The following is a 13,940-nucleotide window of genomic DNA, read 5'->3' on the forward strand; positions in this document are numbered from 1 at the left end:
ATAGACCATTGCTGTCAAAAGTCGATCTGAAATCATGAGATTAATTAAGAAATGTTGCTATTAATAGCTGTGGAAATTAGACAAATGTGTCCCGTATAATCTTGTAGACAATTTTAAAATATGAATATTTTATAGAATTATTTTTGAAAATTGTGAATAAAACAAATATTTCAGAAAGTAATTTTTCAATAATTTATTTGAATTTAATGAATAAATAAGGCAATTTGGCATAATTGTGATGTTTTATAATAGATACATAGATCATAATAGATCACAGAAAAAAGAAACAATCAAAATCCCTCTAAACGCGAGTTATTACACTGCAAAAAATGCTTTTCTTGTTTAGATTTTTTGTCTTGTTTCTAGTCTAAATATCTAAAATTTCTTATATCAAGAAGAATTTTCTTGACAAGCAAAACATAGTGTCTTGTTTTGAGAAATAATAAGCCAATATTAAGTGAGTTTTATCTTAAAACAAGCAAAATAATCTGCCAATGGGGTAAGCAAATCAATCTTGTTTTTTCCTTTGACGTAAGATTATTTTGCTTACCCCATTGGCAGATTATTTTGCTTGTTTTAAGGAAAAACTCACTTAAAATTGGCTTATTATTTCTCAAAACAAGACAATATGTTGTGCTTGTCTAGAAAATTCTTATTAATTTAGGAATTTTTAGATATTTGGACTAGAAACAAGACAAAAAAATCTTAATAAGAAAAGCATTTTTTGCAGTGTATTACCTAACATTTAATTATAATTTGAAATAAAACGAACATATAAACAAAACAATATTAAGAACACTTCAACTAAATGAAAAACATCGCCTTAAAATTCTGGCTTTTTGTGTTAATAAATAATTAATAAATTTGCAATATTTTATATGCATCTAAATAGGCAGCTAGCAGAAATACAGTAAGTTGATGTAACTAACTAAGCGGCAGTTCATTCCGCTGGGGCGACCCCTGAAAAATAAAAGGACTAAGCTGAAGGAAAATGAACAAATGAATGAACTAACTAAAGCTAAATAAACTAAAACTAATTAGTTAAATGCATTAATTATGATGAAAAAGTAAAGCATTTATTAATTAATGTTCAACATCAACAAAAACAACTTTCATCTTAGATGTGTTTTTGGATCTGAGCTTGCATTAATTATGTAAATGAAACTATATATTTTGAGATTAATAAATACACATAAATAATGAAGTGTAATTACTGTAACAAATCTATTACACATTACTGCAAGTTAATTGATTAACAAATGTTAATTTAATTAAATCAGTGCAAAGTATTAGCTATCCCTGATCCCAAAATAACCCTATTATTAAGCAAATATGCTACTATACATATAACACCACAATCTTATCATATGAGAAGTTATGGCGTCTTTACATGAACAACTCTGTGTCACTTTGAGACTGAACTGTTGAGGTCAATTGTGTTTAAAACGCTGTTTAACTGCTGAATGAAGCTACTGAGATATTTACCATACACACACACAAGAGAGGGGATTCCCGACTGATGTGTGTAAATACTGTAAAAGTGCTTGCTGGAGCACATCCTGAAGCTGCTGCTCACTTCCGGCTCAACCGGTCTGACCTGATCCACTGCTGGCCATGTTTACCCAGACCTGTAACAATACACACACACACACACACACACACACACACACACACACACACACACACACACACACACACACACACACACACACACGACACACACACACACACGTGTAATGGGTTTTCATGTTTTATGGAGCCTTCGACGTAGTGATTTTTATACATATAGATGGCAAATTCAGTCCTTTTTCCTTAACTCTCATCCTAAACCCAACCCTCATAATATATTGTGTCATTTTACAGTGTTGTTTTAAAAATACTTCATCCTGTGTGATTTATTAGCAGTTTTCCCTCATGAGGACCAATAAAATGATGGTAATAAAAGATACTGGTATTGCTGTACTTGTGGGGACATTTAGTTGCCACAGTGTCATGAATATTAGGTAATATTAGGTACACACACATGCACGCACAAACAAACCAAAAGACACTGCGGGTGAGTTTGTACTTGTTTAGTTGAAGTATACAGTGTGTAGTATAGTATAGTATAGTGTAGTATAGTATAGTATAGTATAGTATAGTGTAGTTTAGTATAGTATGTTTTAATTTGTTTTGCATTAATAAAAAAAAAAATATATATATATATATATATATATATATATATATATATATATATATATTCATTCATTTTCTTTTTGGTTTAGTATTTACGCAGCAGATGGCCTTCCAGCCGCAACCCATCTCTGAAAAAAAAATAAATAAAAAAAAATAACACACATATATAAATAAATAATATATATATATATATATATATATATATATATATATATATATATATATATATATATATATATATATATATATATATATATATATTTATTTATTTTAGTTGTCATATCTGTGACAGTGGTCAGTTTTGTTGTGTTTCTTTGAGATTCGTAAATAAATAAACTAATGAATGTAAATACGTTTATACTTTTGGACAGTTTTAGAATAACTATGTAGTTGGATAGGCCATTGGTTAGTATGCTGACATATGATGTGGCAGTGCTCTGTGTGTCCCGAGTTCGAAACCTGGTATGTGGACCTTTCCCGATCTTACCCCCTTTCTTTCCAACTTCAGTTCCTGTCAACCTACAGTCTTGTCAAATAAAGGCAAAAATAAATCTTAAAAATTTTTTTAGATTTATGTAAGCATATATCTAATATATTTAAGTAACATTAGCTCATGCCTCAATGAGGGGTAGCTTTATGGGGTGAGGTATAAAAGGTCACCTTCTTTTAAAAATCACACCTTAAGAATGAAATTTAGTAAATGCAAATTAGCCACTTCTCTGATAAGTAAAATCCCTCAGAGAACGATGGTTAAATCTGTCTGGTTAAAAGCGACATATGAGTGTATCGTGTGCAGTAGGCTTATATTTTTTTTAGAAAAAAACTAATTTTGAGAAAACTTGAAAAATGTAAATCTAGATACAGATTGATCCACATAAAGTCTATAAAAAACATTCGAAGGTCCCTTTACGTGCTGAAATATGAGTTGACATAAATGTTTTTATATCTATTTGGACTGAAGTGACAAACTGCAAGTTTTGGATTAAATGGTTTTAAATCTTCTAAACACAAATTGTGTCAATGCTTTAAAGTTTCTTAAAGCTATACCAACACTCTTACGAACATATAAAAAAAACTTCATTTCATGGAACCTTTAAAAGTGTATTTTGGATTTTTTTTTCTATTATTCTAAAAAAAATAAAAACCCTTTAAAAAAGTGCACCGGAAATAGCTGCAGAGTTATTTAGTATTTTATCATTATATTTACTTTATTTTATATGATGATATATTTAAAATAATGATATATTTCCCACTGAAAGGTTTTATTTTTCCTGTCATCTTTCAAATTAACAGTTGTAGGGGCGTGGCTAAGCATATTTCGTCAAAGCCATCAAACTGACATCATCAGAGTCAAACTGCCTATAGAGGAAACAAACGGTTAGATTTTGATTAAAGATGCACAGTTAATTAACTTGTACAGATTAACTGTTCACTTTAACACTAACAATGTGAAAATAAACATTGTAAATTTTGATTTCATGTGAACTAAAGAGTCCAAAACCTCAAAATGGAGAGGTAAACAAACAAGTGTTTTGCCTGTATTAAAGTCCACATGAACTGGAAGCTGTGACAGTTTGTTTTTTCCTTATTGTGATGCAGTTTCGGAACATTAAATGAGAATGCAGTGGGCGCAGCTTGTTTTCTCTACTGCAGGCTGATTGGATTTAGTAAAGTATGCATTTCATTCAGTAAGATCTGGAAAAGGGTTTTAGAAGAGTTTTTACAACCTAACATACCCCTCCTCCTCACCATTTCTGTTTGTTGTCAAAACTGACAGTTGGGGGCGTGGTCGAGTATGTTAGTCACGCCCATTACATCATCTCGGGATTTACCTGAGGAAAAAAAAAAACGCGCAAGAAAAAAGAAAGTAAGAAAAAAAAAACGTCCATTTTCAGATTTTAATTTTTGATTACAAGAGCAAACTTTTTTTTTCTTAAATGACATCCACAGATTAATTGTTCACCACAAAACTGGCAACATGAGTTAACAAAATCACATGGTTAGCTTTGATTTAATTTGTACTTTAATGTATTTGCAGTGAGCCTGCCTTCATATTTCTACAAGGCACAACTGTCTCAAGCTCAGAGCTAATTACTGGAGTCCAGACAGTCATTCTGAATCAATTATGAATGGTATCTTTCATTTCAGTGATGTAAACATGTAGTGGATCGCGTTACATAGCAACGGATTACGTGTTGTTTGCTCTAGCAAAACAAATCTTGTGTTTGGATCAGTCATTGGTTTTGGATCAGGAATATATGGGACGCATTATAAAGTTAAACAAACTTCATGAGTGAGAGATACACACCTGTAAATGGGACTGCAGTGACATCATCAGAGGGAAGGTTTCGACTACGGATTGCATCAGCTCAAGCATGTTACGTATTCAAATACTTGTTTGTACCATTATTGCAGCATTGTGTAGATAGCATGATCTTATTATCACCTTAAACTTTGGATACAACAATCAGATATAAATTTTATATAAAGCGCTTAATAATAATAATGATGATGTTGACAATAATAATAACACATTTGATTTATAATATGCTTTTCTGAAACCCAAAAGGCTTACACTGATATTCTACTTGAAAGTGAAGTGAAACAAAAGCAAAACAGTGTAATACAGCATTAATTTTGCGAAATATTATTGGAATTTAAAAAAACTGATTTCAATTTCATATTTTGTTTATATTTTGTTAATAATAATTTTATATTTATAAAATATATAGGCTTATAATTTTTTTAAATGTATTTCTGAGAGCTGAGCCACTAGCTCCTTTCACACAGCGATACCGGTAAATATCCGGAACATTTCCGGAACTACTTTACCGGTATATTCAAAAAAACGCTGTTCACACAGGCGAGGACGTTACGGAATTTTTCCGGAAAAGAGCATTCACACATCCATCGCAAAATGCCGGTAAATTCTGACATCGTTAACCAGAAATTACCTCTTAACGGCTGCTCTTGTGTTTGTAAACATTTGACTAAATTACAAGCTCTTCGGATGGATCAGTATTGAGTACAATTCTAATGAAAACATAGGGTAACACTTTCGCATGTCGAGATGTTCATGATATGTGTGTGTGCTGGCGCTATGGGCGGTCACGGGCACACAAAGCTTGAAGGTAAACAAACAACGGATTATCATAAACATTTTATCGATAATTATTTACACAGCATTAAGAAGGAACATAGAAACATTATCTGACTAACATCTAGCAGCTAAAGGTGTCTGGAAAAAATATTCAAAGGCTTTTATTCTCATAAACCGCGCGCACGTGAATGCGTCTGACTGTTCTGATTGGCTAAAGCAGGTGTCTCACGTCAGCCCGTTCTAGACGTGGACGCGCTTATTACGGCAATCTTCCTTCTGCATTCACACAGCGCAGCATTCCGGCAAATTACCGGTAATGTTACAACTTCTCTTTCCGGAAAATAGCCAGAACTAATTTACCGGTATTTTCAAAAAGGGCCTGTTCACACATACAACCTTTCCGGAAAATTGCTGGTAATTTTCCGGAAAGGTCTGTATGTGTGAAAGGGGCTATTGTCTAGTGTTTTCTTCATTGCTAAACATTTGTTTTTATTTTTTAAATGACATTTTAAATGTCTTTACAGTCACTTTTAATGAGTTTCAGCAAACAAAAATATGACTTTCTTTTAAAAATCCACAGTTTTGATATTTGTTATGTATTGCAATTTCTTTTAGAAGAACAGTCTTTATATACATTAGAAACATTTTGTTTAAAACTTATATTAAGCTGAAATTTTCTTGCTTGGAGTAAACAGTTTCTAAAGGCCGTCCGAAATCCCAGTCCATAGTAAAGTTACTAACATCACGCCCCAAACTCTCCCTCCATTGACATTTAATACCTCTTGTTCAAATACATTATGAACAGCAGCTTCACTTATTATTTTCTTTGTTCTTTATATGCCCATCCTGAGGCCTGTAGTAGAGATTGTGCAGTGCCATTTGATGAGATCCAAGATCTGTGAGGTGACAATTGGAAAACAACACATTTACTTAATATACAAATACACATCCCTGAACATGTAGGCTACATATAGTCATATACCATATACCTGCAGGTTACTATGTTTATATATAATAAATTTAACTATTAAAAGCTATTAGTTAGCTAATTAGCTTAAGCTATTAATTACTTACTAAATTATAGTACTAATGACCTTAATATTTCCAAATTTAATTGTAATGCAGTAATGTCCACCTTTTGTACAGCTGCTTTAAAACAATAATTATTGTGAAATGCGCTATACTAACAAACTTCAATTCAATTTAATTGGATTTAATATTTCATAAAAACAACTTCAGTGTTAAGACGTCTAGTGTGTCTGTCTTTATATTAGTCCTCCACAGCGCCGTCAGTGTCAGTCTGCTGTGACGAGCCGCTGTCACCTGACCGGCTTCAGCTGGTAACTGTAGTGCTTCACGTCAGTGTTATCTGGCTGTGCTGTCTGGAGCAGGCCTGACAGACACCTCAGCTTACCTTAATGTTCTCTCCGTCTCTCCATCTGCGCTAAAGATGATCCGCACGCACGATAACAACAACAACAACCACAGCAGTGTTCATACATGCAGACAAACATGCATTTCGTGCATCATAGAAACTGCCCAGTTATACTTTAACACAATTTTACTGGTATTTACCGCAAAAACGCCCAGTAAAAAACACATACATTGTTTACAGTTCACTACTGTAATATGCACTGCATTGTGGGTCATTTAAAACTTCTAAAGTAATTTACTGCATATAAGGGTTTTGTGGTGTACTACTGTAATCAAAGTAATCAAGTACTGCTACTGTAGTTGAAGACAAAAATGAGACAGTTAATAAAAAAAATAGTTTGGAATTTATTAAATTCAATAAAAAAATACTAAAGGTTTTGTACTGCTAGTGTAAAATATAAATAAATTACAATAAACGTACTGTAAAATTGTCATACTGTACAAATAAAAAGTGGTAAAGGGCACATTTTACCATAAAAGGAAGTTGAGGTAAAGCTATTTAACTGTAAAATGAAATTGCGGTAGGACCCTGCTACTGTAAAACCAACACAATCTCACGGCAATTCGTAACTTTTTGATTTAGTGGCTAATTCGTATGAATTCGTATGATCTAATTCGTACAATTTGGTACGATTTGCTCATCCCCCAATGACGGTTGGGTTTAGGGGTGGGGTTAGGTGCCACGCCTCCTTTTTAAAATCATACAATTTCGTACGACTGAACTCTTTTGTACGAATTAGCCTCTAAACTGACAAAACGTAAAATACTTATGTTTTCTCGTGAGATCAGGCTGTGTAAAACACATTTACTGGTAAGTTACTGTAAAGGGGCAGTTGCGCTAACTTGCTGGCACCAGTGCGGCCAGTAAATTACCACGAAAATACAATAAAATGTCTAACAGTGTGGCATGGATTCGATCCTGATAGACGTGGGAATGTATCGGTGAAGTCGTTGTGTTTGACATTTTCTGGTGAACGTTGCATATTAACATGAGCATGTTTGAACAGGTACCATAGATCTGCGTTTCTCAACCACGTTCCTGAAGGACCACCAACTCTGCACATTTTGAGAAACACTGCCATAGACGAATTACATTAGATAATGAAGGCCAACATTAGGTCTATACTACGCCTAATACTTTCCTATTTCTTTTTGAGACAGTGTGAATTAATAGTAATGCTACTACCAAAACAATGACATACATATAGGCAATACATTTACAGTTAAGTTTAGACTTACAGTTTGGGTTATGAGCTTCTTCTTGGATATTAACATCTTAATATACAACTATGAATCTTTTCTGAGTTTGGGAATAATTTACAGTTAGGCTTAGGTTTAGGGGTAGGGATTATTTATGGGTTATATTTTCAAATAGGAATTATGTTCCAGGATCAACATAGATGTAAATGCAGGATATCCTCCTACTTGGGAAAATCATGGCAACATTTTCACTGTGGGGTTGCCACAGTGAAATTAACCCCCAATTATTCTGGCATATGTTTTATAGGCGGATGCTTTTCCTGCCGCAACTTACAAACTCTCCCATTCACACGCTACAGCCAGCTTAGTTTATCCAATTAACCTATATCACATGTCTTTAGACTGTGGGGGAAACTGGAGCACACTCAATGCAAACATGGGGAGGCCTCCTGGTCTAGCCGGGACTCTAACCATTTTCAAATCAGTTAAACGGACAGACCTCAAAAAGTCTGGTGAAAAGACTCCAAAGTTTCAAACAAGTGTGTCATCAAACATGTGGTAATTCATTCAGGTTTCATTTGATACTGTATTTGGCCACAGCACAGTTCACAAATTAATGAATGAAATGTTCATTTTTCTTTACATATTTAAAACGTTATTCGAGCTTAAGCTTGCTAAATACATTCAGCACTTTAAAGATGTGTATTTTTCAACGTACTTTATTAAAAATAATACTTATTTTCAGATTACTTTGGCTAACATAAAATGCATGCCGTCAATGACTCATGGACGGAAATTTGTACACTATTAAAATGCTGGGTTGCTTTAAGCCAACACTGGGTCAAATATGGACAAATCTAAGATTGGATTATCATTTTTCTTAATTAAACTTTTTCCATATTTGACCTAATGTTGGCTTAAAATGTATTGTACATTGTGAACACTGAGTGAAGCCTGCTGCAGCTGCTGGACAGTCTCAACAGCACACAGAGCACATGATTTTCTGCCTGCACAGTTTATAACTGTCTCTGTTTCTGTCTCTGTTTCTTCATTGTTTGTGGGTCTTGATTTATTTTAACAAAAGTGCCTGAAACTAAAATGTTATGGACATAAAGCATTTTCAATATTTTTGAAAACTTTATGTTATTTATTTACACAGTCATAATTATAAAATTAATAGTAGTACTAGTAATAGCAATACCAGAAGGGAAAAAATAACATTTAATCAAAGTAACAAATAACCCAATGCATTGGGTTAAAATAACCCATAGTTTGGAAGGTGCTATAATAACCTATAGTTGGGTATGTTTAGGTATTTTAACCCAACTATTTTAACAGAGTATCATCTTTTGATATGATGTTCTTTTAGAAAAAAATGATGTTCATATATGTGGACTCGTCCGAATTTACAAAAAACACTTTTTCCTGACTGTTTTGTAATGCATAATTAACAGAAATATTTTTGAAAATGTTTTGACTATCAGAGAGTAAAAACAACTTTTTTTCTTATTTTGGACAGTTAAAAATAGTGTTTGGGACATTTCATGTGCTGCAAAACAGTTGCAGGATGACACTGTATGTCTGTAACAAAATATAAAACATTCAAAGTATTTTAAACTTAAGAGCTAAAATGTGTTGTCCACGTATGTGGCCACTAAGCCCTAGGAGGATAAATCAACCCATCATTTTTAGTGCATAAAGCTGTGGTCACACTAGAGTTTGACCATGGGAAATTTTGTCGTACAGGGCTGCAAAACTGTTTTGATCTTCGATTGGTCTTACATAATCACGTGATGCAATATCACAGGTCAGAGTTATCAGCTTGAACTTTCCAACGCATCGAACTGTGAAACTTGTCACATGAGCTTGCGTTTCCAGTCTGCCGCATTTGCATGCATACGAATAGAAGTCTAGGGAGTATAGGGAGAAAAGTCACGGCAATTTGTAACTTTTTCATTTAGTGGCTAATTCGTACGATCTAATTCGTACATTTTAGCATGATTTGCTCATCCCCCATTGACGGTTGGGTTTAGGGTTGGAGTTAGGTGCCACGCTTCCTTTTTAAATTCGTACAATTTTGTACGACTGAACTCGTACAATTTTGTGTGAATTAGCCACTAAACTGCCAAAACATAAAATACTTACGTTTTCTCGTGCGATCAGGCTGGTGTGACTGCAGCTTAAGCCATATTTCCAGCCCCTAATTGAGTCCACTATAAAGAATAACGGCAGATTTGAGGACAAACAATGCTCCAACTTGGCTCTACAGGGGTTGAACGATGAAACTGAAACACTGGCCAATTAAGTGTTGTAGGTTTCATGGCTAAATTTGACCAGCCTTCACTGACCAGTTCTTCAGTTCTTCACTGATTGCACATTCCACCAGTACAAGCAGAAAGTAAAGGTTTAATTAGCAAAGTAATAGCACAGTTTTGACTAAAACCTTGCAATGAACACAACATTATAGGTGACAATTCAGAATTCAATAGAGGACAAATTCTTGTGGCGCATTTGTGACCAGAACAGCATGTCTTTTTAATGTATCAAGAGCCACAACACCCAGGCTACTAACAAGAAGGACAAATCCCATCCAACAGGAGTAACTGTGGACAGGGGCGGACTGGGACAAAAAAATCAACCCTGGCACTGTAGCCACACCAGGCCACATTACCACACCGACACAGCCCCACCCACAGACATGCACCTTCACTACTTATATTGGTGTACAGATGGTGAATAATATAAGCAGTACCATATGTAATAGATATTTAAAGATTTAAGGTATGTGACTGGAAAAAAAACTTGTTTATAACAAATTTATAGATACATTCATTTCATTCATTCCTTTTCTTTTCAGCTTAGTCCCTTTATTAATTTGGGGTCACCACAGTGTAATGAACCACTAACTTATCAAGCTTATGTTTAAAAACCGGCGAGGCAGTGGCGCAGTAGATAGTGCTGACGCCTCACAGCAAGAAGGTCGCTGGGTCGCTGGTTCGAACCTCGGCTTGGAGTTTGCATGTTCTCCCTGTCTTTGCGTGGGTTTCCTCTGGGTGCTCTGGTTTCCCCCACAGTCCAAAGACATGCGGTACAGGTGAATTGGGTAGGCTAAATTGTCCGTGTGTGAATGTGTGTGTGTATGTTTCCCAGAGATGGGTTGTGGCTGGAAAGGCATCTGCTGCGTAAAAACTTGCTAGATAAGTTGGTGGTTCCTTCCGCTGTAGCGATCCCAGATTAATAAAGGGACTAAGCCAACAAGAAAATGAATGTTTAAGAACCATTGTTTTCCTTTCTCTGAGCTTTTTGACAACGCCTTTCCTTTTTTACGGTTCATCTCTGACAATTAGCTTATGTTGCACTTACTGTTTAACAGTCTTGCCAGATTGGGATTACGTCCACGTAACCTCTGATTAGGTCAGATTGGGTCAGCCCATCTCGAAACCAGCTGACCGTTGCCAATTGGGCCAAATGCTCAAAAAATTATTATTATTACTGATCATCATCATCATCATCATCATCATATTCACATCTTGCAAGAAATAAAAGCTGCCTGCATGTAAAAACAATACATACAAGTTTTTTTTACAGAAACTGACCGGCCCAAATTTTAAAAATGGTCCAGCCCTTCTGGCATTTGTGGGTGCAAGGGCATGCTGTCTGAAAGGGACGTCTGAGTGCTAAACCAGTTTGTATCAAAAAAATAAATAACACCACAGCTGCCTACCTCACTGCAGAATTAAATGTGCAACTCAACTCTCATGTTCTACCATAACTGTTCTTCAGTTGCTAATAGCCAAACCTTAGGTCACTCGTGCCAATGCCAAACATCAGTTTTAATGATGCCAGGAGTGAAAATCTTGGGCTGTGGACCATTTAAAACTTGTACTGTTCTTTGATGAGTCCACCCTCACTGTCTTTCCCACATTCAAGAGAGATACGGTGTGGAGAAGCCCCAAAGAAGTGTACCTTTGAATGCCCAGACTAAAGCAGACTAAGGTCGTAGTCACACTATGTACAGTTCCCTTGAACCGGGCCAAAGCACGCTTGTCGTCCCTCGCGTCTTCCCTGATGGCCCACACTCACATTACATTCGTGCCTAGGCACACTTACAACATCGATGCTGCGCTGTTCAGTAAGTGTTCTCGCTCAGCACAGTGGAGTTTTCTTTAGTTATATCGTTTTAATTGTTTGATATGCGGTGACATGCAGTCAAATATATTCGCCAAACAGATCAGCCACTTTTGACGCTCATAAAAAATCATAAAGTCCTCGTGCTGCAGGAATTAGGAGGTTTGCTGAAGGTGCAGCTGTTGTGCAGTCAGGGGTTTGCGTCTTTAATAATCTATGTCAGTTTGCATTCATTGAACAGTAAGAATGATTAATTAATCCATATGAAACGGTCCCTTAAAAGTCACTTCTCGCTTTCAGTTTCGGGCTCAGGCGCAAGCGTACCGCGCCAAAGCCCAATTGAACCGCGCTCAGGCACACCTCTTCCAACCGGGCCAGGGCTGGCCAAGTGAACCGTCCCTATGCCCGATTCAGAGCACTCTAACTTCTCAAACGATCTGGTACACAGGCCTGGGCAGGGTTCGAATAGCATAGTGTGAGTACACCCTAAAGCTTGGGCTGCAATATCATGGTATTCCTTATGCCCAATACTTATTTATATAGTTTTCCCTTTTAGATGTCTTGCAGCAGCATTATCTTTAAGTGAAGCTCTGATTTACAGTAGCTTGACATGTCTACAGGTTTTCACGTGTTTGCTGTCTCCTTAACGGCTGGTTTCTCTGTTTCTCATCGAATATGCTCATGGAGGATGGCTCTGGTCTTGAATTGGATCACTGCAGGCGTCACAAGACACTGCTTATCGGACTCAGCTATCATGATGATGAAGTAAGAAAGGTAAAAAGAGAGGGATCTTAACGTCCCGACTAGAGAAAAAAGGAGGAGGGCTGGTGTCAATTCACCCCTTTTTTCCCTGCATGTTAAGTGTTTCTAATACCAGTGAAATGATACCGAGGCAACACGTTTGGCTGTTTTTAGCATGCGTGATTCCCTTCAGCTATCATGTATTGCTGCTATTCTAGCCTTAACCTCGAGGGCCGTATAGACTCCTGAACATCTGATCTGCAAACAGTCATTAACTCCGCCGCCTCCGTCACCCCTTCACCTAACCTTCACTGTGATCTTAACCTGCCTATGACAGCAGCCGCGGATTAACAATTCATCCTGATTTAAGACAATGCAGACGGAAACTCAATCCTGAGGCTAAAATTAACACTAATGGGTCTTGAAGAGGGCCTGAGAATGCAGAAATCATTCATGAGGAGCACTCAGGAAAGACACACCGCGCTGATGTCAATCAAGCGATTCATAACTAATGATCAAGGGTGGATCAGGGCAGAGTGAATGAATGACAGCACGGACCTGGACTGGGGCAGAGGGAGGTTTTAAAGAGAGCGTAATTAACATACATCATTTTACACGAGATAAAAATAAGCTTTAGGCACTAAAATGTTATGGTTTTTTATGAAAATGGTCTAAATTTAACATTTAAATTGTCAAATATTAATGGTAAAGAACAAACATAAACAAAACAAAAGCATGCTTTAACTTTATTATACTCACATCTTTTACATGTATTCTCCTTTCTACCTACTTTTCAGTCGAAGTCAAACTTATTAGCCTAATTAATCTAGTCAAGCTATTAAATGTCACTTTAATCTGAATACTAGTATATTAAAAAAATATCTAGTAAAATATTATGTGCTGTCATCATGGCAAAGATAAAATAAATCAGTTATTGGAAACGAGTTATTAAAACTATTATGTTTAGAAATGTGTTGAATTTTTTTCCCCGTTAAACAGAAATTGGGGAAAAGAATATACAGGGAGGCGAATAACTCTGACTTCAAATATATTTAAATATAAAAATAACTCTCTCTACAGATAACAATAACTCTATATATGAAAATGATTATACAATGATTATACAATATATATATAGGTATATATATATATATATATATAT

General features: G+C 35.5%; 1 protein-coding gene across 1 annotated transcript in view; it reads right to left on the minus strand.

Moving 5' to 3' along the window:
• The window catches only part of mllt11 (MLLT11 transcription factor 7 cofactor), a 369,526-nt gene that overhangs the window by 164,284 nt on the left and 191,302 nt on the right, over positions 1–13,940 (minus strand). The window lies entirely within an intron of this gene.

The sequence above is a fragment of the Danio rerio genome, chromosome 19 (assembly GCF_052040795.2).
Source record: "Danio rerio strain M-AB ecotype USA chromosome 19, GRCz13ab, whole genome shotgun sequence".
NCBI lineage: Eukaryota > Metazoa > Chordata > Actinopteri > Cypriniformes > Danionidae > Danio > Danio rerio.